The sequence below is a fragment of the Mastomys coucha genome, unplaced genomic scaffold (assembly GCF_008632895.1).
Source record: "Mastomys coucha isolate ucsf_1 unplaced genomic scaffold, UCSF_Mcou_1 pScaffold10, whole genome shotgun sequence".
Taxonomy (NCBI): domain Eukaryota; kingdom Metazoa; phylum Chordata; class Mammalia; order Rodentia; family Muridae; genus Mastomys; species Mastomys coucha.
In genome coordinates this window covers 5973196-5996024 of record NW_022196892.1, presented here as the reverse complement: position 1 = coordinate 5996024, position 22829 = coordinate 5973196, and the positions used below count along the sequence as shown (strand labels likewise).

General features: G+C 38.3%; 1 protein-coding gene across 3 annotated transcripts in view; it reads right to left on the bottom strand.

Moving 5' to 3' along the window:
• The window catches only part of Synpr (synaptoporin), a 312429-nt gene that overhangs the window by 100360 nt on the left and 189240 nt on the right, over positions 1 to 22829 (bottom strand). The gene's annotated exons all lie outside the window — the stretch shown is intronic.

The window sequence follows — 22829 nt, the reverse complement described above, 5'->3', positions numbered from 1 at the left end:
TACATGTGTGTTTATGCATATACAATGGTATACATTCATATATGTGCAGGATGACTTAGGATGAATAGAATTAAGCTAGAAGCTGTAGCTTCCACTTTTGATGTGACATATTTGTGTTGCTTGAATAGTGTACCACAAGCTTGTACTTCTGTCATTTTAAAGATGTAGCATAAAATGTAGGTTCCTACAGGGCTCCAAGGCCTAAATAAGCAGTAGTAGAAGGCCCAAAATTTTCTCTCTTACTTGGTACTTTTAAGTAGTACACAAGTATACTCAAAAGGCAATAATTAGAGTTGCTTCTTGGTCCTGATAGCATGCTTTATCCTTCAGGAAAAGCTACTGAGATGGTGCCATGGATGATTAAAGGTCCATCCTCAGCGACAAAGGACTGGCTGGCTCATTTCTGTTGATCAAGTCCTCAAGGCAGCATGGGAAGCATAGGTTTCTCTTACATCTCTTATGTCTGTGAATTATAAATACTCACATCATAGGGATGTGACTTGAAAGAAAAGGAGAAAAAACAAATGCCTGCCTTTCAGCAAAACAAAGACATGAAAAGAGCCTGGACTCTAATGGTATTAGGACATGAGAAGAGTATGTTGAAACTTCACAAGGGAGAGTGCTAAAGAATTCCCCTGCTAGACTGAGTGCAACAGCTTGTCCTACACTGATCTAAATCCCTTCTTTCCTCTGTTATAATGCCTTGTACAAAGAGTCCTATCAATTTGCAAGGGGCATGTTCATGCTACTTCCTTGGAAAAGGACTTCTGGTTGCCCCAGAAAAAGAGGAGGGGCTTCTGGAGTCACCCTTGAGCCTGTCACCTGCCATAGATACTCCACAACTTTCACTGTCTAAAGGGCATAAGAGTCATTATGTTAAGTAATCATCTGCACTCCCCCTTAAGGACCCATTTCAACAGGCAAGAAAACAAACAGGCACTCACACTCGCACAGGAATGCCAGCCACCACTTTCTGCTCCATCATCGACGTTCAGACTCTGAAGCAGAAATGTAGACTGCCTTACACGTTTCCACCCTCCACTCTTTCCTTGTGTCTTGAGAATACAGAACTGTTATGGGTGCATAAATAAATGAGGAGTTATTACCCATAATGAGTTAAAATATAAAGAATCCCTTAACCCTTAACGTGTTATAAGAATCAACAAAATCTATACTTGTCTAGTAAAATAACAATCAATCTCCCTAATATGTTAAATTCACTGAGCTGTGGATAATTATTCAAATTTCAGAGAAAGAAAGAATCAAGCTGTATTGATCTTTTGGATTGTATAAATCCATGCTTGGCACTAGGCTGCCTATTCTTCTGTTTCCTGCTAAGGTAGTGCTACCATAGCAAAGCAGCTCATTCAAACTTCTGCTTTGTTTAAGTGGAGGGTTCGTGGTTCAGAAAGCTGCCTCCCTAAACCCAGACTATGAGGATGTTAGTCATATGTATTTCTTTATATTTGAGCTGGCCAAGACCCAACAACTAAAGACCTCATAAAGCAGAGCATGGTTTTAAAATCTCCTTTGTTCTCTGTAGCCCACACCTTTAATCCCAGCAATCCAGAGGCAGAGACAGGTGGATCTCTTGGTTTGAGGCCAGCCTTGTCTTCAGAGATAGTACCAAGGTACACAGAGAAACCCTGTCCTGACCACCCCCACCCAAACAGGAATTGTCAAACCCAAACAATGGGTAGAAACAGCACACAGTGACAGGCACACAGTGGCAAGAGACATGGGTTCAAACTGAGGTCCTGCTTCTTTCAGCAACCTTGCAAATGTTTGCAAGACTATCTGGTGCCCTATTACCTAAGGTGTCACATTTGACTTTTTACTATCTTTAACTATTTTCTCCTTTTTCCTTTTTGTTCTTTCTTCCTCACTGCCATACTCTCATGAGCAATTTCACTCTTAAATATGTGGCCAAAAGAAAGAGAATTCTATATATTGTAGTGTCTATATAGTACAAATGACAATATTTTTGAGTTAGCTGGTAAAAGGAAGCAAAGGAGAAAACATATAAAGGGTGTGGAGAGAAATAGAAAGGGGAGAGAGGTTGCAAAGAGAAGAAATCAAGGGAGAATAAAATCTCTCTTCACATACTAGTAATAAAAACTAAATGAGATAGTCCATGTGAAAACTGATTCATAATGTACATGTCAATAAAAAAAAAAGTCTTGTCTGTAAAAAGACTTTTCAGGAAAAGTGAATTTTATAGACACTTTGGTATTTTTTTTACTTGACATTAAATTGTGTAGTTTTAAAAATATAATTGTCTTTTTCCTGTTTTTTGAAAACTGTGTTGCTTGAAAAAAATCAATTCAGTAGGAACTTACAAATTAATGGTGTTTTCATTCATGTCTTTGAAAAAATGGATTTTTGTTTAATATTGCCACTGAAGTGAGTGAGATTATTAAAGCTGACTGTATTTTTCCCCATCTCCAAAGGAGAGAGCATTAAGAGTTTGAAGTCCATTTGTGTGCTAAGTGTGTTTTCACAGAAAAGAGGTCTGTGCACAGAACACAGAAGCCAGAAGACCTAGAGACACTCGCTGAGATGCTGGAGGGGCTGTTTAGATGTGAGCGACTATCTCAGCTAAAGCACAAGGTATAGTCTTTTAGTTATACAAATATCTGAGGCTGAAGTGCACTACATACTACTCTTGGCACCACCAACAACCTGGTCAGGACTTCTGCATCCCTTCCACTCACTAACCTCTTCTAGAAAGCCTGTGAAGGCAGGAAGTGCTCCCACCTACAGGGTAAATACAGCCAGGGGAGAGGATGTCACAGAAAATTAGAGATCAGGACCATTTTATAACAATCCTAAAGACATTGTGATCTCTTTTTCCTGCCTACTACTTTTTAAAAGAGGGACAAGTCTCTTTTTGACAGATAAAGTTAAGGACTATACTTGTTTCTTCCTCCACTTGTCACAAATGTTTGCTATCTTTCCCCCTCCAACTAGAGAACAATTGGCCCAAGTGGTTAGATCAATAAGGAAGATTATATTTCACTCTCGGTCATGGTGCTTAGTCAAAAAGAGGTTCTCATCTAGGTCAGTCATGCTCCTTGTTTAAGAAGCAGTTCTCTCGGTTGGGTGGTAGTTCGACCATCCATTTTTATTTTATGGTAGCATCTCATAGCCTGTCTTCTCTATTACTGAAGTTACCTGCATAGTGGTGTTGATGCCTACTGAAATGTTACGTGCGTTTCTCACAGTCCAGGGTTTGAGCTGATCATATATATATACACATATATATATGTGTATATATATACATACATGTATATATCATATATATCATATATATGTATATATGTGTTTATATATATATATATATATGAGGAAGTATATTTTTAATTTTAATTCTTATCTTAATCTTCTAATGACTTTGGGGCTGGCCAGATGGTTCAATAGATGTGCTTGTTGTAAAAGCAAAGGAACATGGGTTCAGATCCCCGGAACTCAGATAATGCTCAACCTGGTGGTATACCTGTGTAATCTCATTGTTGTGTGATGAAATGGGAGATGGAGCCAGAAGAATCCCTGGAGGCTCATAAACAAGCTGTCCTGATGTGTGCAGCAGCAAAGAAGACACCCTAGACAAGCTGGAAAGGAATATTCAACAGCCCAGATAGTCTGGCCTCCACAGGAAAACCATGGTACATGTGTCCATGTCACATGAAAATTCTCATGAATGTTCATATACACACAAAATTTTAAAATTATGGGCGTCTTTTTCAGTTATATTCGAAATTTACTAATGTCTAGATTGTTCTTTGTTGAAAATTAATTATGTAATGTTAATATTTGTTGTGTTTTATATATCCATTGCATTTTAATTAGTTTATTTTGTGTGTCACAGCATGTGTGCGGTGGTGAGAGGATAATGTATGGAGTTAGTTCTCTCATCCCACTATGTGGTTTCCAGGTGTGGAACTCTGGTTGTCCAGCTCAGTGGAAGCTCCCTTTACCTACAGAGACAACTTGCTGACCTAGATGTTTTATTCTAAGGGCGAGTTTTATGATCTGAGGAGTAGAGTGACTTTCAAGTTAACCAGATAAACAGATTTCTCCAGTGCATGACTCTTCTAGTGGAGACCTGAGTAAATGGCAATGTCATTGGTAACTAGAGTCTCCTTTGAGAAACATTAAGTGAGATTGGTATTTCTCAAAATGTCACTTTGGGGCCACTGGCCTAACTCGCACAGCAGGTGGGGACTAAGGAACTTGTCTCAAATATTTAAGAAAAGACATTAAAGGGCTTTGTAGCATGCAACTGATCAGTACCAGAGGTTCCCATGTGAACATGTGCACTGATGAGAGGCAGATATGGCACATTTAGAACTGATCTGTGTGATTTCATCAACCACTTATCCACACATTACAGCTTGTATCAATCAAGGGTTCTTCTTTCGGATTTGTTCTAGTAGGCTTGATTATGAAGAAAGAAAGGGGGAGGGAGGCACCTAAAATTGGTCTAAGGACAAATGGAAATAAATTGTACAGGAGTAATTTCTGAGCTGCCTTTACGGTAAAAAATGAAAAGCAAAGTCAGAAGAGCAGAGAAAGCACATCTATCAGTGTGTGTGTGTGTGTGTGTGTGTGTGTGTGTGTGTAATATTCTTAGCTGTCTCAGGATCTTCATTTTATATTACCTAAAGCCTGACTACTACATGGGAACATGCATACAAATGAGAATTTAAAACATAACCAATACATTATTTTATTAAATGTTTTCATTTCAATATTGAACACACAATCACCAATTTAAAAGTCATCCATTTATGGGTAGCATGGGAAGAAACTTGCTATGTAAGTGTGTAAGCTTGGAGATTTGAGTTCAAATCTTCAGAATACATATATAGGCAGGCATGGTAATGCATTTATGCAATCCCACTGCTCCTGTGGCAAGATGGGAGATGGAAACAGAATAATCCTCAGAAGGTTACTGACCAGGTAGCCTGAAGTACTCATTTGTAAAACAAAAAAGAGAGACTGCCTCAACACAAGGCAGAATGCAAGGACTACATACTCAGCCCTGTGATCCCCACACCCACACAATGACATGTTCTTCTAAAAGAAAGCACTCATCTTATTCCATGTGTTGTCTAACTGATAGAGATTGAGAAATAGGGATTTATATCAGCTTATGTTCAATAAACACCCACTGGATTCAAGAACTCCCATGGAATATTGCACAGAGTACACTGTCGACAGTCTACATCATTGTCAGTCTGGTGACATGATACGAAGCACTAACCCCATACAAATTAATCAAAATGTCTTTGATAATCCAATGATTTGTGATCATTTTCAGTCTTGTCACCAAACAGTCAGTGACTGAAGATTATTAACAAGATTAAAATGCCATGTTTGTGTGTTACTTTGTTACTTTGGTAGTTTGGGCAGGTACTATGCTCGTCAACACAGTTAATCCATTAGAAACCATGTTTTAAATGGTAGCAGAAAGTATAAATGAAAAATAACAAAACTAGAAGAGATGACCAAACTCTATTTTAAAACTGTGTCTAACTACAAAGCAATAAACTAGAAAGTAACTTATCCTACAAGAGGGTTTGAGATTAAAATTCTGAATTGAACATTATTATTGCTTTCAGTTCAAAATGGTCAATTTATATTGTACATTATGAGAAAATCCACACTATTTTTTAATGTTTGAGCTACTCAATTCTCATGCAAACAGGAGGAGGCACAAACTCAGAGCAAAGGTTTGCACAACACATTTCAAAAAAATTGATACATGTATTTAAAGGCTTCTTCCACTCCAGTGAGAAGTGAACAAGCAATTTAATAAAAATTTAACAAAGATCTTAACAGACACTTCATCAAAGAATATCTATTGGTGGCAAACAAGTATAATAAAAATGCTCAACTTCACATGTCATCAAGGAAATGCAAACTGAAACAACAATCATTATCATTGTGTACCCATTAAACCAGCCAGCACCGGTTGGTGACTATGTATGGCAATAGCCACTCTCCTTTATGTATAACAAAAATGAAAAACGTGTTGGCCACTTTGGAACACAGTTCATGGTTTCTTACAAAAAAATGAAGATTATTCTTATAATATGATCAAAGTATTTTATCCTTGGTGCCAATCCAAAGGACTTGAAAGTGTGCTTTATAGTCAGCACATGAGTATTTATAATGTTGCCATTTGTAGTTCTCAAGACTTGAAAGTAACAGAACTGTCGATAAGCAACTGCAGAACACTATTACAATGAAATAGTCTTCATTGGTAAGAGGAGATGAGTGAACCACCCCAAAAATACACACCAGAACATTAAGTGCACATTGCTAAGTGAAAGAAGCCAGTCCAAAAGCTACCCTTTCAGGATGCCAATTACTATGGGAAAGTTAAAAATTTTTAAACAGAATAAATTAAAAAAAAAATGAGTGTAAACTTCAATGGCTAAATTATTTGTTTGATCTGTTGTCTCATTATCCAAAATATTTAATCTCAGTGGTAAGCAGTGTTTTGATGTCCCCAGTTTACCGTTTTTGAGTTTTCATAACAATTTATAATATTAGCTTTGCTTTTTTGCAAACTGTGAGCATGAAGGCAATGACTTTTTCTTACATATTTTATTTATTGTAACTAGCTTAGCATGTTAGAAAGAATCATTTTATTTCTATCAAGAGAGAGAATATTTTTGTAAAGATACATGCACAGAGCTGTAAAGTAACAAAGACAGAGATCACTCTAAGGATCAACCTTTGCCGCAGTCCTGCTTCTCTGGCACCCTCCTTTCTGCACTGGCTTCCTTTCTGCTCCACACTCCCTGCTTTTCATATAGAAGTCTTCATGAACTTGTGGGCTTGGCTACAGCCACTTAGTAAACCACAATTCCTTCTGTCTGCTTCCTCCCTCTCTCTAGCTTCTTGATGCAAGATTTCTAAAGATAAAATCTTGTTGAACAGTACAGACTTTTTTTTTTTTTGCAGGGGGCATTCAATATTAAACACACCAAGCAAATAAAGAAACCACTGCATCAGACAAATTCTGTAATTCCCCCTGTCCACAATGGCAAAACCAGCCAGTGCTCTCCCACCAACTCTCCTACCAGCATCTCCCAGGCTGTAGACACAGACCCTGTTTCCTTCTCTGCCTTGACATCTACAGATCCTTTCCACTACACAGATCTGTGGATCAGACATCTAAATATATTCTAAATATTTCTAATCTTATCCCTCTGAATTCCTAAGACTATAGCTAAGCTATTACTACCCCTCCCCTAAATAATTATCAGAAGCCATTTAACTGATATGCATATCCCACTGAAAAATATATATTTCACACAACAGCTAACTTAAGCCACTAATATTCATTTCATCTGGAATAAAACTGAAGTACCTCTAAGGTTTACGAACCTTGTGCTGCTGGCCATGCCACCCCAATCAATGCATGGCTTTCACTGCTCTAACCCAGTATGTTCATGCCCTACATTTTCCTTTCAGTTCCTTTTTCATTCCATCCCTTCCCATCCTCTCCCTCCTGTTCTGTCTTCATGAACTTTTCTGTCATGCATCATCCTTCCTGTTATTCAGCACTCAAGTCTTTGACTCCCTCTATCATTTCCCTCTGTCTTTCCTACCCCCATTTCCCTCCATCTCACTATGTAATTTTATTGCATCTGTTGCAAGGGCAATAATCCAGGTCTTTTGCTTCTTTGTTCATTGTCCCTTACCAGTTCCCTTCACTGCAATGAGACACATACTAAGTAAGGTCCCAGTTGTTTCTTTTCAACACTGGACCTTCAGCACCAAGAACAGCTCCCAACACAGCATACTAAAGCACCTGGTAAATGATGGGGCTCCTTTTGTGCCAGAAGTTAGCTATAAGCCATCGACTAACAAATGCCTAGCCTCACATCTAATTAGAAAGAATGAATGGGGATCCCAAGATGCAAATGTGGGACCAAGCATGAGCTGGATCTGCAGCGTAGAGCGAGTCTCTCCCCTTCGGATTCCACACTTGGCAAGTGTTTCCCGACCAAGTGAGTGAATGGATGTGGGCTCAAAGGTCAGTGTGTCTCCAAGGAGGCCTGCCAATGTACAGTAAGACTGTGAAAGAAGAGCTGACTGTGCTATCTTCACCACTGACAGTATCTCCCTTCCAGAAAGCATTATAGAAAGAGGCAGAGACACACTGTTTATGTGGCTAGAGGCATTTGGTTGAAATTGAAATGATTTTTAAAACGACAAAGGCACAGTCATCTGGCACCAGTGCTGATCCGAGTTGAGAAAGCATCCCACCACATTCTCATTTCATCCGGCACAGTGTAGGACACTTCAATTCATTTTTGTCTGTGGCACTCTTTGTTCCAACTTGGAATATTGATGCTTTGCATTTTTATCTGCATAATGCAAACATTAAACTTTATCATTCTTTACAGAACAATTGCTCGAGTGGTCTAAATTCTCTCTCTAAAGACAATGGTAATCAGAATAATAATTTTAGATTTGGAACTGTTAGGGTTCATGTCAGTCTAAGACTGTTTTACAGCAACAAAAAATCATATTTAATAGCATTTTATCTGTGGCATTCACTCTTCCTGGACAACTGCTGTGAGGACTTACAAAACAATCAAAGAAACCAATCTCTTCTCATTTTGGCAAGCAATATACCAAATCTAGATATAAATAATACTAAATTCTTGAAATGCACCCCAAAGACAGATTCTTTCATAATACATATTTAGCTGTGAGAGAATAGAGATCTATACATTCCTAAACTCATTTCAATGCCAAGACTTAAAGCATGCTGTTAAGATGAACACCACAAAGTAAATTAATTTGATCTATAAATTCTCAAAATGTTGCCTTATATTGAGTAAATACAATTTGTTAATTTGGGTAATTTGTTATAGACTTCCTTGTCATTACAGAAGATTAACAGGGCCTTATACTAATCATCTGTAGTGTGGCTCTCTATGATGGTCATATTGAGTAGTAATTGCAGTAACATTAGTGTAAATCCCTACTTAATGCTAGTCTCACTGTAAGTCCTAGATTGGCAGTGTAACTTCTCTGTGTCTCAGTTTCATTAATGTCAATCTGTTCTTTAAAGGAATGATATGCATAAAAGAGAGTCCATTCCCCCTTCATCCTGGGCCCACATTTCCAAGTGCAGTGCTGGCACCATAATTGAAAGGTTGTATTAATTAGCAAATCTCACAGGAGTTCATTGGAGAATAAATGATAAAGTAGATATGGCTACTAAGAAGACATTGTCATTGAAGTGAGGAGAAGGCTCAGTGGGTAAAATACTTTCAATGGAAGCATGAGTTCCTGAGTACAGATTCCAAGAACACACATAAAGTCAGATAAAGCAGGTCACGTCTGTAATCCCTGCACTTCTACAACACGATGGGAGGCAGACATGGAAATTCTCAGAAGCTCAAAGGCCAGCTACATGAGGTACACAACACTGAAGAAAATACACTGTCAGAATCAAGGTAGAAGGCAAGAAAAAACGCCTAAGGTCTTCTGACCTTCATACATACATTTTTGCATGTGTATATCCACATGAACACATGTAATCATGCACATATACTCATATTACACACACACACACACACACACACACACATACTTTTTTTTTTAAAAAAAGAAACTTGATCATACTGTTTTTCAAAAAGTAATTTGCTAAGAATACAAATGCCTAATAATAAGATAACAGTGTGTTCATCCATGCTAACAAAAAATTGTACTTACAGGGTTTTTTTAATTGAGAACAATGTAAGCAAACAGGCAGTTTCTTGTTTTTCTATTAGGCATACAAACACTACAATTTAATGCATAATTGAGCAAAAATTATAAAAAATGTTGTAGTAATTTCACATTAGAAGTGAAATTACAGAAATTTTGTCAGTAGGCTTATTATAATAGTGGAAAAATGGAAACAACCAAAATGTGCTTTGGTAAGCAATGGGTTCCATTAATTATGGCATAGCTATACAAAAATAAATGATGCTTTAGTTGTGAGCCAATATATATGTTAATTGTGGATATGAAAAGACACTTGTAAATAAGCAAACATTAGTTTGCAATATCATAATCATAAAGGAATTGTTTTGCATAAATTAAGTGCACAAAGAGGAAGTATAGAAATACTGTGATGATTTCCTCTGAGAAGTGCTCTGGAGGCTGCAATGCTCTACTTCATCTATCTCGAGTCCTTGTCCAAAGATTTTTAGGTTTTAGTAGTTTATGGTAAAGAGTGTTCAAAAATGTCCTGTTTCTCCTTTATTCATGCAAAGCAAGCTTCTATCATTTTTTTTCAGCATCTTCCACTGAAGTGGTATAGCTGTTCCATGTCCCTATCACATGGGGTCCATAGCTTATAAACTAGGGTTTACTCTTCATTTTTGACAGTTGGTCTGCTGGGACAAATGCACATCAAATATGTGTACATCATATGGCACAGCACAACATATTTTCAACTGTCTTAAAAATCCTTCTTGGAGCTGAGATGATGGCTCAGTTGGGAAAGTACAAGATTCACAGGCATGAGGAACCCACATTAAAAATGCTGGACATTGTGGTGAAGGTCTTTAATCCTGGTATCGCGGGAAGCAGAGACAGGTACCTTAGGGTCTATTCAGGGCATTTTGATGCACACTTGTAATCCTAGTGTTGAGGCAAGCAGAAACAAGCACCCTGGGGTCTACTGACCAGTCAGCATAGCTCTAGCTCAAAGAGAGATCATGACCAAAAATAATGAGGGAGCTCCTGAGTAAGGATACCTGAGGTTGTCCTCCAGTTTCTATACACTTGTGTGTGTGTGTATGTGTGTGTATGTGTATGTGTGTGTGCGTGTGTGCATGTGTGTGTGTGTGTGTGTGTGTTTTGCTTATTCAATTGTACCACCCACTCTATACTCCTGGAAGCCACTGATTATTTTACTGTCTCACTGTTGTGCAATAGGAACTAGAAAAAAATGTTATTGTTTCTAATCAAAAGAATGTCACTATTTTAGAGGATGAAATAGAAGATGGTGAGAGAGACACAGTAGGAAATGAAATCCCTTCTACATTTACTAAAATGAAATACACATGTAGAGATTTTGGTATACCATTAATAGCTAAGCTTTAAAGATCAAAAGCTTATCAAACATAGCTTGGAAGAGGCCTCAAGCATGGACTTGGAAATGTGCTCTCATATTTCAGTGCCAAGGCAAGGGTCCTCTGCAGTCAAGGGTGCTCATGTTCCTGGATTTGAGTTGGGAGTCCTCTCAACTTGTGGCTGTTTCTCACCACTATCCATGCCTTTGCCAGAGAAAAGAGAATATGCAGTATATCTTTCAAAGTACTTGATTTTAGAAAAGTTTCATTTCTATAACTTCTGAAGACCTGGCCTCTTATTGACATCCCCCACTTCGGTATAGAATCTTTCAGAATGAAACATAGCAGAGCTCCACCATCCATACCAACAAAAGCTCACTCATTTCCAACCAGCCACAAAAGGGAAAGGGGAATCAGTTCACCCCATCTCCTTACTAGAGTTATTTTTCCTCATAGTTTGTTTGACCCAGGAAATCAATTAGAAAATAAATGCCAGTAACTCTTAGTCCTATGGAACACAGGGGCTCTGATCCACTTCTCAGTCCTCCTGGCATGCACCACCTGTCCAGAGAGGATAGCAGACCATAAACTAGGAAGCCATGAAGGAAGCATTTGGGGGATTTGTCAGCTGATGACATCTCTTAATAATGCACTGGTGACCAATAATATGATCTTTGAATGTTCTAGATGTGCTAAACACATCTGTTCAAAGCTTGCTCCTGTGTTTATTAATTATGTGAATTTGTTAAGATCTTCATCCCCATGAGCATCAGTTCCATACACTGCAAATAGAGTTCAGAGCGGTTACCTCATGGTGACATCATTGATATAAAAGGCTGTCATATGCGTAATCACTTTGTACAGCTCATGGAAGGCAGTAAAATGATTCATATATCTTTTGATCATTATCATCACTCGATGATAATGGTGATGGAGATGATTCATCATTATTCCACATTATCAGAAAAGAATTAAGATATGATGCTAAATAAAAATCTTTACTGTAACACCAAGCATTTACTGGTTATATGGTTTCAAATAAAGTTTGTCTCTGAATACTAGTCCATGAAAAGGAAGTAAAAATAAATGCTCTCACTCTTATGGTCCTCCTGTGACATCAAGGAGCAATGATCATATTAATTACTAATAATTATGTATATATACACACACCTGCATAAAATAAAAGGATTCGCATATCTCCTCTCTTTGATTTTACCCTCAAGTTGAGTTGAATTAGTAGGTAAAAGGCAACTTTGCTAAGGTACATGTTGAATAACTGTTGTTGGGAGTGAGAAGTTAATAGTTGCAGTTTAAATTACTATTTGATTTCCAGTCAATTTTTAAGTTCTTTTTCATTCTAACAGTCATAGGTGATATATGCTATAAAAAATGACTTTGGAATGATAAAACACAATAATGTCCATTTGCTTATTCATGGTATTCTTCTATATTTGTTTGGACATGTCAAATATATTAAGTCAGATGTTTGTATAAAATCTATATTTAAGTCCATCAATGTTAAGGGAAACTATGAGGCTTTGGCTAGCAGAAACTGTACCTCCTCCTCTTTAGGTGAACAATTCTCAATTCCTGTGTGTTCAGAGACACATGTTTTGTCATGCTAAAATTCCAGTTTGGATGCTACAATGATGCTGCTGAGGTGAGTCTGCAGTGGAATAGTAGTGTTTCCATTTTAACAGATATTCTATGGACCATAATCCAGCTTGAAGTCCCTAAACTCAAACTGAAAATAAAACTAAAGTCCAGGACCTCTGAGTTCCTAAATGTGTTCTAAAAAAGGTACTGGGAATATTAATGTTAGTTTCCAATTGTTTGAGATTTCTCAGTCCTGATGCCTTTACATTTCAGTTCTGCCAGCTCTTCATATAGCAAGCAATTATCTTGAAATCCTTTCTCCTCTACATTTGACATAGCAGCCTCTGAAAAAGAGTTCATTCTCTCAAAGATGGAGTGGGGTCATAGGTAAAGGGAACACAAGTTCTATGCTCAACTGACACTAGCTTTACCTCACTGTGAGAGTTTTAGAAGGACATAAAATTCAAGCATCATCTCCCTTTGCGAATGATAAGGTAAAAGAGATTCAGATATGACACCATGGACCAGGTGTTGATATTTTCAAGAGACATGATACAGCATACAGTTATGTGTATGGTGGTGCCTTCCTCTGTTATTTATTGAACATTGTAGCTTTCTGTGTGCTTTATAAGCATCTCAAAGTTCCATGGCTTCATCTACTCTAGAAAGAATAAAATTGTAAAGGATTCTAGACCTTATTTTTAAAACTTGAATGAAGATATTCTGATTAGTTTTATGTTAACATGATACAGTTATTTGGAAAGAGGAAACTTTAGCTGAGAAAATGTTTGCCCTACAGATTGGCCTCTGTACAAGCCCAAGGTGTATTTTCTTGATTGACAAATGATGTGGGAGGGACTAGAATGTTGTAGGTGGCAGTAGCCCTGAGGTCCACTGTCCTGGGTACTGTAAGAAAGCGAACTAAACAAGCCAGAAGGAACAAGCCAGTAAGCAGCACTCTTCCATGGCTGCTACTTGTGTTTCTGACTCCAGGTTCTTTAGGTACGTTCCTGTCCTGACGTTCTTCTATGATGGAATGTGATCTAAGAACTGTAAGCTGAGATAAAAACCCTTTTCTTCTCCAGATGTTTTTGGTTCTATCACAGCAATAGAAACACTAAGCCAAATCTGTGCTGTGTTCTTCCAAGGTGTAGACTGTCACCCAAGCCTTTGGGTTCTAGCCACTGCACTCCCACACAATGAGACAGAGAAGTTCATAAAGAACTTGCTCACCACACACTGATTTAATCTCGGCTGCTTGTCATCTCCCTAAGGAAAGGCAACAGAAACAGCTGCCTTGATTGCCTAGGTTACAGTCATTGCCAGCACATGCTCTGATCTCAATATTTAAAAGCCCATTCAGACTTTGCCTCCACAGGGCAAGAACGAGTAAATCTTTCCAGGTAGAAAGAAAAAACTAAGAGTAGTCTCATGGCATGTGTACACTGCCTTCTGCTCTTTCTGATGGTAACTAGTGTGTTAATAGAGTTTTAACCATCTTGTGAATTCGGGAACTAATTCAACCTTTAGAAAAATAATCTCAGTCAGATGCATCAAACTCCTGTAGATAATGAAATAGAGGTTTATACAGAGATTGCCTGTCTTCACTTGATTTTTTGCATACCCTACGGGTATTTTAGAGTGTGTTCCACCTAATTTGCTTGCAATGATATCAACCACTGGAAGAACCTGGTGGAAACCTGGAGGTCAGGAGCAATGTAAAACCTAGGAGTTTCCCCTTGTTTCTCAACACTTCAGGAGCATCCCTAAAGATGGTTTCATTCCCCACTGTAACTCCCCTTTCTTGGAGTCTCCTGTTGCTGTAGAAACAAATTCTACCAGACAGATCCCACCCTGTATACAAACTGCTACAACTACTGTTGCCTCTTTATATGAGTCTTGGGAGAAGTCACTCATAATTTTTAAGGCCAGATATTAAATAGTCTAGGTTTTATACTTCAAGAGCCAAAATTGAGAATAGCTGTTGGGTGTTCAGAAAGTGTCTGAGTTTTTTTTCCTCTGCTGTGCTAAAATAGCATGACAAAAGTAGTCTAAGATGAAAGGTTGCTTTGGGTCACAGTTCAAGGCCATTATACCCCAGAAGTCAAAGTAACAGGAACTAAAGTACCTGGTCACATTGCTTCTGCAATCAAAAAGCACCAAGTGATGGATTCTAATGATTGGCTCGATTCCTCCATTTATACAGTGCAGAATCCAAGCCAAGGAAGGGTGCCACCTACAATGTGTGGATCTCCCCACCTCAATTAGCCTGATTAAGATAATCTCTGACAATCATCCACAGAGTCTAACTTTAATCCATATAATCCCTCCTTGTGTGCCCCAAGGCTTATCTCTTAGGTGATTCCTGTGTCTGTCAAGTTAACAGTGAACACAGACAGCATTATAAAAAAAATAATCATTTTAAAATACAAGCCATTCTTAGATAGTACATAATATTAAAAGAAGTGAGGGGGGCAGATAGATTTTGCTATTAGGCCTTAATTTGTCAATCCCTGTTTTAGCCTTAGAGGTGGCAATGGCTTCTTTAGCTGCTAGTTTCTGGATGCTTAAAGATCCCAATTTTGGTTGTTATCATTTGAATATGCAATGTTCAATTCAGGTACATATGCTGATAGGTGCCTACCAGGTGGTAGATTTGAAGTGCTGGAAACTTAAGGAGGTGGGTCCAACTGGAGGCAGAGTCACTGAGGGTGCATCTTTATTGCTCCAGTTCCTTGTGATTTCTCTGCTTCCTGTCTACCACAAGTTGAAGAGCATCATCTCTCACAGAGTCCTGCTAGACCACCTTCAGCTTCACCTTGGGCCCAAAGGAATGGGGCCAGCTGGCCAAAGACTGAAACTATAAACACAATTGAATGATCCCTCCTGTAAGTTGGTCTCTGACATATTTTACTCCCGCACATCTGTGGAGCACACTGATCAAATAATTTCTACAAGTTAATTACCTATATTGAACTTCTCAAAACAACACTACTTAAAGTGAGCTTTCTTTTCCAGAATAAAGTCTTGACTGGTAAAGCTCAAAACCATAACCCATAGGATGTATGTTTTTCTACTTCATAAATTTCTAAATGCTTTTAGTGCTTCAGAAATGCATTCACAAATATGTCTTGATGGGACTGCATGTCTTTGTCATTCACTACAAGTCAGTTGGCTACCTGCAGGTGCTTTCAAGCAATGCTAAAGCTGTCAGCTATTGCTGAAGATTTAGTGACCCCAGGAGGATCCCACAAACTGATACCAGGAAAAAAAACACTTGAAATACGGAATAATTTCTCCCATGTGGACCAATACAACACAATGCTACTAGCAAGAGCAATGGAAAAAGTCTATAAACAAGCTACTTTGTAGACTCACATTACCACCAAGGGAGATGTGGAAGACAATGCAGAGACAAGCTCTAGCCAGCATCTACCCTGCACTGCCTCCTCCCTGATCACCACAACCTTTTTCCTCACTGTTCTTGACTCTATGGATATGCCACCATCAGTTCTGTCATCTATTGCACAGACAGATCCACTCATTGCTCAGCTCCTTGACCCCACTTCAATCAGTATAAAAATCTAAAAATTTTAACCAGTCTCTGTCTCTGTCTTTTTCTCTTAACATTTGCCTCCCAATCAAGCAAACACTGTCTTCTTGCTTGTTATCAGTTCTCTTCCACTTTAGACATCAAGTCTCTCCACTACTGCACATGACTTCCCATGCACTACATGTTCTATCTCTCCTTGAAGAGCTTCTTCATAACTTTTGGGTCTGAACTCATATATAATTACACCCACAATCATGTCTAACCAGTTTCCTCTCTTGACTTTATGTAGGTCTAGAGTTTATTCCTTCTCTCCTCTGTGTTTCATTCAGTCTTCCTCAAGAAACAGCATACACCACCCCATTGTCTAGCACACTCTTTCTTCTCTCATCTGGGCTGCCTTAAATGTCTCTATCATATGTCCTTCTCTACAAATTTATTGACGTACATATCACATGGGCCACTCACTGATATGTACTCATTGGCTCACTGATGGGCCACACCAGCACTTATTTATATTTGTGTGTTATTCTCATTTTCTTTATAAAAATATTATTATAAAAGTGTTTGTATGCATCTGTATATGCAGATGTAATGTTTCTATATTTATATCCTTCCATCTTGCACTAGTTGTAAATTTCATGAGAGCAGAGGCTATCCCTACTTTACTAAACAAGTATGCATATAAGTAATGGGCTGTATAATGTCTCAGTAAATACATATTGATAGAATGAATGCATAATACAGGATGGGGCATTTTCAACTCTAGGCTAAGGACTGAAAAGTCTTACTAAGATATTGAAGGCTGTTGGATGCTCATCCTGCTCTCCTTAATCAAATGGTTTCTACCATAATAATACAACATGATGTCTTTGTAATGCTGGCATTCAGCCTCTGACTGGTGGTTTTCCTGAGCTAGAAGTAGTAGAAGACCTGCAGGCCTAGCTTTGGTGACTGGGAGAGTGACCAACAGAAGTGCTTAGATCATCAATGATGCATGATTACCTGTGTGATTCAAGCCCCATTGAAATGTGTTCTCCACAGTTTTCCATAATTTCAGGTACCTGAGTCATCCATGGTGATAACTTGTCTATGCCTCGTCTCATAGTCTCCACTTCTTAGGAGTTTTCAGTGACTTTTTGCCAAGAAAACTACGTGCATTTAAATATTTGTCTCATTATATGTTGGGGAAATCCAAACTAAGGTAGCCCAGATTTGCCACCTTGGTCTTTAGGCCTTGACTTCATCTTTTAAACTTCTAATCTCAACTCTCTGGGCCTGGCAACACCAACTTTTGTCATAAACAATTTCAGTTTAAGGTGCAATGTTAAAATAAGATGCTACAGACTTGACATTTCTGAAACTTTATCCAAATAGAGTGAAAATATTTGGTAATTAGAAATCATAAAAAGTGACTATTGTACATGCACAATTTCATGAACACAAGATGGAAAATATTGCATCCCTTTCTATTTGTATTTCCCCCATTGGCTCAATAGTAGGAAGAGAAAAAGTTTATCTCCATTGCCTCTCGGTATGAACCGTAGAAAAAGTCCTTCTATCTCAGTTCTGGTAGAACCGGTAACCCTGTGGAAAGGCCCAGATTCCACAGCTTTCCTGTTTGGGCACACTTATTCAAATGTTCCAAAGAGAGATGGAGAACCAGAAAGCAAGGGTAGACTCATTTAAGGGGAAAAGATCCTTGTCTGACAGTGCTAACAGAGCACCCTTCACTTGCCTTTTTATTAATGGAATATTCCATCCTTGAATTCTTAGTTTAAATCTTACAGCTCAAGCTGAATCTTCCTCTCCTGCCCATAGTGATGCTAAATAATTTCCCCAATAGCATGTTAATGTGACAGTTTTCTCCATTCTGCCAGGCTGGGAGGGTTTCAGAAGAAAAACAAAGGTCCTCTAATAAGCCCTTCTAAGAACACTGGACCAGTAAAAGCAAGGTAATCAATGTGTGATGGTTAAGTCTGCATATCTTCTTATGTTTGCATGTATGAAGAGAGAAGGTGGAGGAAGCTTTCATTCTGGGAAAGCTATAGTCTCAGGATTATTGTGCTCCATTTATCTTTTCTGCTTTCTAGCTAATTCCCAGTTACCCAAATTTGATGATGAATGAGAGAATAATACACTAGAAGAAAACTTACTGTGTGTCAGGTCTCATTTAAAAATTCTGCAGGTATGTTTTATTCAACAATGTATAATACTGTGAAATAGATACCACTGTCCAACATAAAAGTGCACAGGGTCTTCTTTCATAATGATGAGGATAAAAAAAAAATGGCAGAGTTCACTCATGAAAGTTGGAACATGACCAAGACCCTATGCAACTGTGAGCCCAAAGACATCCTCTTCTCTTTAACTGGGCAGTATTTGTCACAGTGACATGAAAGTAACAAACACATAGATGCTGAGATGAAGATTTGGTGCAACTTATTTTTGGAGGAGTTACTTCTAAAGACAGAAAAAGAGCAATGAGATAGTGGGACAGGCTAAGAAAGAAGGCGATCAAAGCTTTACTGATGATTAGGGTTTCCCTAAAGGTAGAGCTGTCCTGCTGGGCATCTCAGAAAATCCATAGAACAGAACATACTTTATTGTTGTTCAACATGTGTGGTATCACTCACAGCTGTCACTGAGTGAGTGCTGCTGCAGGAAGTGTTTACTTCCTAGTGTTTCTTTCCTGCCATGCCTGGCATGCCAGGCAAATTACAATACCTAGAGAAAAATTCCTTAAGGGAGGGATTGCACTCCCTTCAAAGTACAACCGGACAGGAAAAAGGGGCAGGTTAAATATGTGGCAAACAGCAGTTTCTACTCCAATTGAGTTTCTACAATTGAGGAGAAAACATACACAGACAGCCTTGTATTTGTTCAGTGAACATCTCACACATCTTTAAATACCATTGCAGAAAATGTTTTTTAATGGCTTTAGCATTTTACCTTATGGATATTCTAAATTTATAAACTATTCTATTTCTAATTTGGTTATCCCCCAACCCTCCCACATCACCTGAAATGTATAACTCCATAAGTTAGCTCAAAATGTGTACATTCTTCTAGTGGGTGCTCTTGACATATATTAAGCATTAAAGTGAGCAGCATTACACATCAGTGTATTAAGGATGTACTAAGAATATGAGATCCAAAACCCTACTCATTGTCTCCAATGTCAAGCATGTTCCACTCCACAGTAACACACTACAGGGATGAGAAAACAGTTAATCATCACTTGCTTGCTTTGACTATAGGCCAAAGTGGAGGTCAGGGGGGGTGTTTTAGTTATGTAATCAAATTACATATTGTGAAAAGAAATCCTCTCTGCTAGAAGCAGCATTTGAGTCTTTTGAAAGTTGCCTACAATTTTGTAATTGACATTATGTTATTAGCTGAAGTCCATGTCTGACAATAAGCTAAGTAGGTCCTTCTGATCAGACATTCACAAAATACCTTTTTCTTGGTCCAGTGACTTGGGGCTTGAGTTTACATATTCCTGTGTGGCAGGAGCCATAATAGGTCAAGCTAATAAATAGCAGGTGATCCTCCTGAGATGGTCTGCTTCAAATTATTATATAACCTGAGACAGATTCGCACTTATTAGGCAAGGCCATAAGAGAATTCATTTTAGGAAAGATTTCTGCTATTTATATGCATTTCCTGTTATTATTAAACATATATAAGAATTACTAAGTAATTTTATCACATTTTTTAGTAGATCACCTTTTTTGAGTAGATCGCTGCAGATCTATAAAGATGTACTGTCTTATAGTGGTGTTATCTAGACAAATAGATGACTTCTTAAGTCTTAATGATGATCCTATAAGAATTCCTAAAATTATATCAGTGATCATTAAGCTCTTTTATAGTGGGACTTCTATTAGATCCTTTTCTGATAGTCAAAACTGCAATTTGAATTCTGTCAGTCTCCCATGTATCACCAGTTAATTACTCTCTCATAGTAACCAGACTTTCTCCTACTCAGAGCACATTCTAAGAGGTTGTAAAACGATTAACCAAAGGTCATAAAAAGGGGACTAATGATTTTTTATAGGTGCTAGGACAGAAGATAAAATATTGACTAGGGTTTATCTATACAAAACTTCATTAGTAACTTAGTTATGGTTTTCAAACCTCAGTGAACCTGTGAAGCTGTGACAGGTAATTTATCCTGATGGATAGGCATATAAACATTCTATTTCAATTTATGATTTGATTTTATGTGTGAACTTGTGATGAACTTTTTAACATATGATCATGTATCCTGAAAGATGTATAGAAGTGGGTAAGTGTCTCAGACTCCTCCCTTCCCTGCTTCAATAATTTAACTGCTTTGCATATAAGCTCCTGAATAAGGTAGTGTTTGATAGAAAATTCTGGGTTTAAAAAACAATGGTTGAATATTTTTGTTTCAGATCCTGAGTAAAACTATTTCAAGTGAAGGGACTACTTTCCTTAAAAGGGGAAGGGACCACCAGCATCTTTACTTAGTTTCTCCCCATGCCCTTCAGTGGGCCAACTGCATGATTCTGCTGTCTTGGGAAGGAAATGAAGAAGCCCAAGCTGAAAACTGTGTGCTTGACAAGTCTTCCCACATGTCACAGGCATACATGAAATGAATCCCATCCTCTCCATTCCACCTGAGCTCAGTTGCCAATTTTTTAATTTGATGGCCCTCTTAACTGCATCTCTCTAGCTTGAGGGCAAGACTAGGAATCTATGTGCCTAATGTAGTGTTTATTAAACCATTGTGAGACCCTAAATGGTTGACCTTCAGGTTACCCATTCTTACTAGCTCTTAGTCAGAGATCATTGTTGAAACAATGCAGACATTATGAGCCCAGGAATAATGTTGAACATCTCAGTTCCACTGCCTGGCCATTGACAATTCTTAGCTAGAACTCGAGAGCCTAGATTATGAACATAGATCAATGAACAGGTATTAAATTGGTCTTTCTCTTCCAGAAGCCAAGGGTTTCATACAGAACTTCCAGAAAAGTTAGCATCTTCAACTCTTCTTTAGCAGCACAGTACAAGTATTGTTTGTGAACACCCAGGGAGAAAAGCTTAACAGTTCTGAGCTTTATACTCTCTTGTAAGTATTTCAGCCTGTGCAGGGGACATTTGAAAATGGCTGCCAGTTCTACTCTTTTAAGCCTTAAAAATGTTGGTTAAAATTATCACTTCTTATCCTTCACTGAGTGTGAATAAAAGCACTTTAATCTTAGATTAAGAAATGATTATGGGGCAAATATATTTAAAAAATGTATACATTTCACAATTTTTGAATCCTCTGATACTTAGTTGGGAGAAAAAGAATTTCAATGGGGAATACTTTTGGAAAACAATGAGCCTCTTGTTGATTCAAAATGTATATTAGAAAGATGAAGAAGCACTAAAAAGGATTTCTCGAGTGTATTTCATCGTACTCCCATATTCCTTCTTCCATCTTCTTTCTTTTCCTTCCTCACTTTTCTTCCTTCATTTTCCTTCACTTTAGTGACAGTCTTGTAGGAGTTTGTGAAAATGTTTCTGGAAAATACTGTGCTTAGTTACTTACAAAAAGCTGGAAAGGTTGATTTTGACTTTCTTTGTAATTATAGTGCCAATGTCAGGCCCATAGAAGATAGTGTTAAAGTGAAATGAGCAAGAGAGTGTGTTGATAGTACATCAAAGCACTGCTAAAAGTTACTTAACACATCTCCTGTGATGGCTATTCCTGGTTGTCGACATGTGACTACATCTGGAATGAGCTACAATCCAGAAATGGAGGGCACACCTGTGTTTCAGATCTTGAGTCTGGAAGACATGGGCTTCTCATCTGGATCTTGACATGGGATGACATATTGGATGTCCCAGATCTTGAGGCACAGTGGCCATGCTGGTGTGCACTACTGGTAAGGTAGTACACACCTTTAATCCCAGGAGACTGGGAGAAGTAGATCTCTGAGTTCAAGGCCACCTTGGGGCAGAGCCAGTTCCATATTCAGGTGTGGTGATACATCCCTTTAATCTGGGCCATACCTTCTGCTGGAGGCCTACATAAGGATGATGGAAGAAGGAAGACTCTTTCTTCTTCGCCTGCTAGCGCATAGTTACCAGCACATCGGTTGGAGCCTACTTCTCTAGGATTTCAGCTTATACAGAAGCAAGATGAAACAACTAGCCTTGTGGGACTGAGCGACTACTAGATTCTTAGACTGCCCATTCACAGTTGCCCATTTTTACATTAGTTGGACTACAGACTGTAAGACATTGCAAAAAATTCCCTTAATATATAGAGACATTTCACAACTTCCATGACTCTAGAGAACCCTGACTAAAACACCCTCAGAGTAATTGATATCAATTACTTGGGGGTTTTACAGGAATAAACCATTTTAAAATCAAATGAATTTAGTCTATATTGGGTATCTGGATCAGAACTATAAGCTTTAGCCAGGCGGTGGTGGCACACGTCTTTAATCCCAGCACTTGGGAGGCAGAGGCAGGCAGATTTCTGAGTTTGTGGCCAGAAACCCTGTCTTGAAAAACCAGAGAGAGAGAGAGAGAGAGAGAGAGAGAGAGAGAGAGAGAGAGAG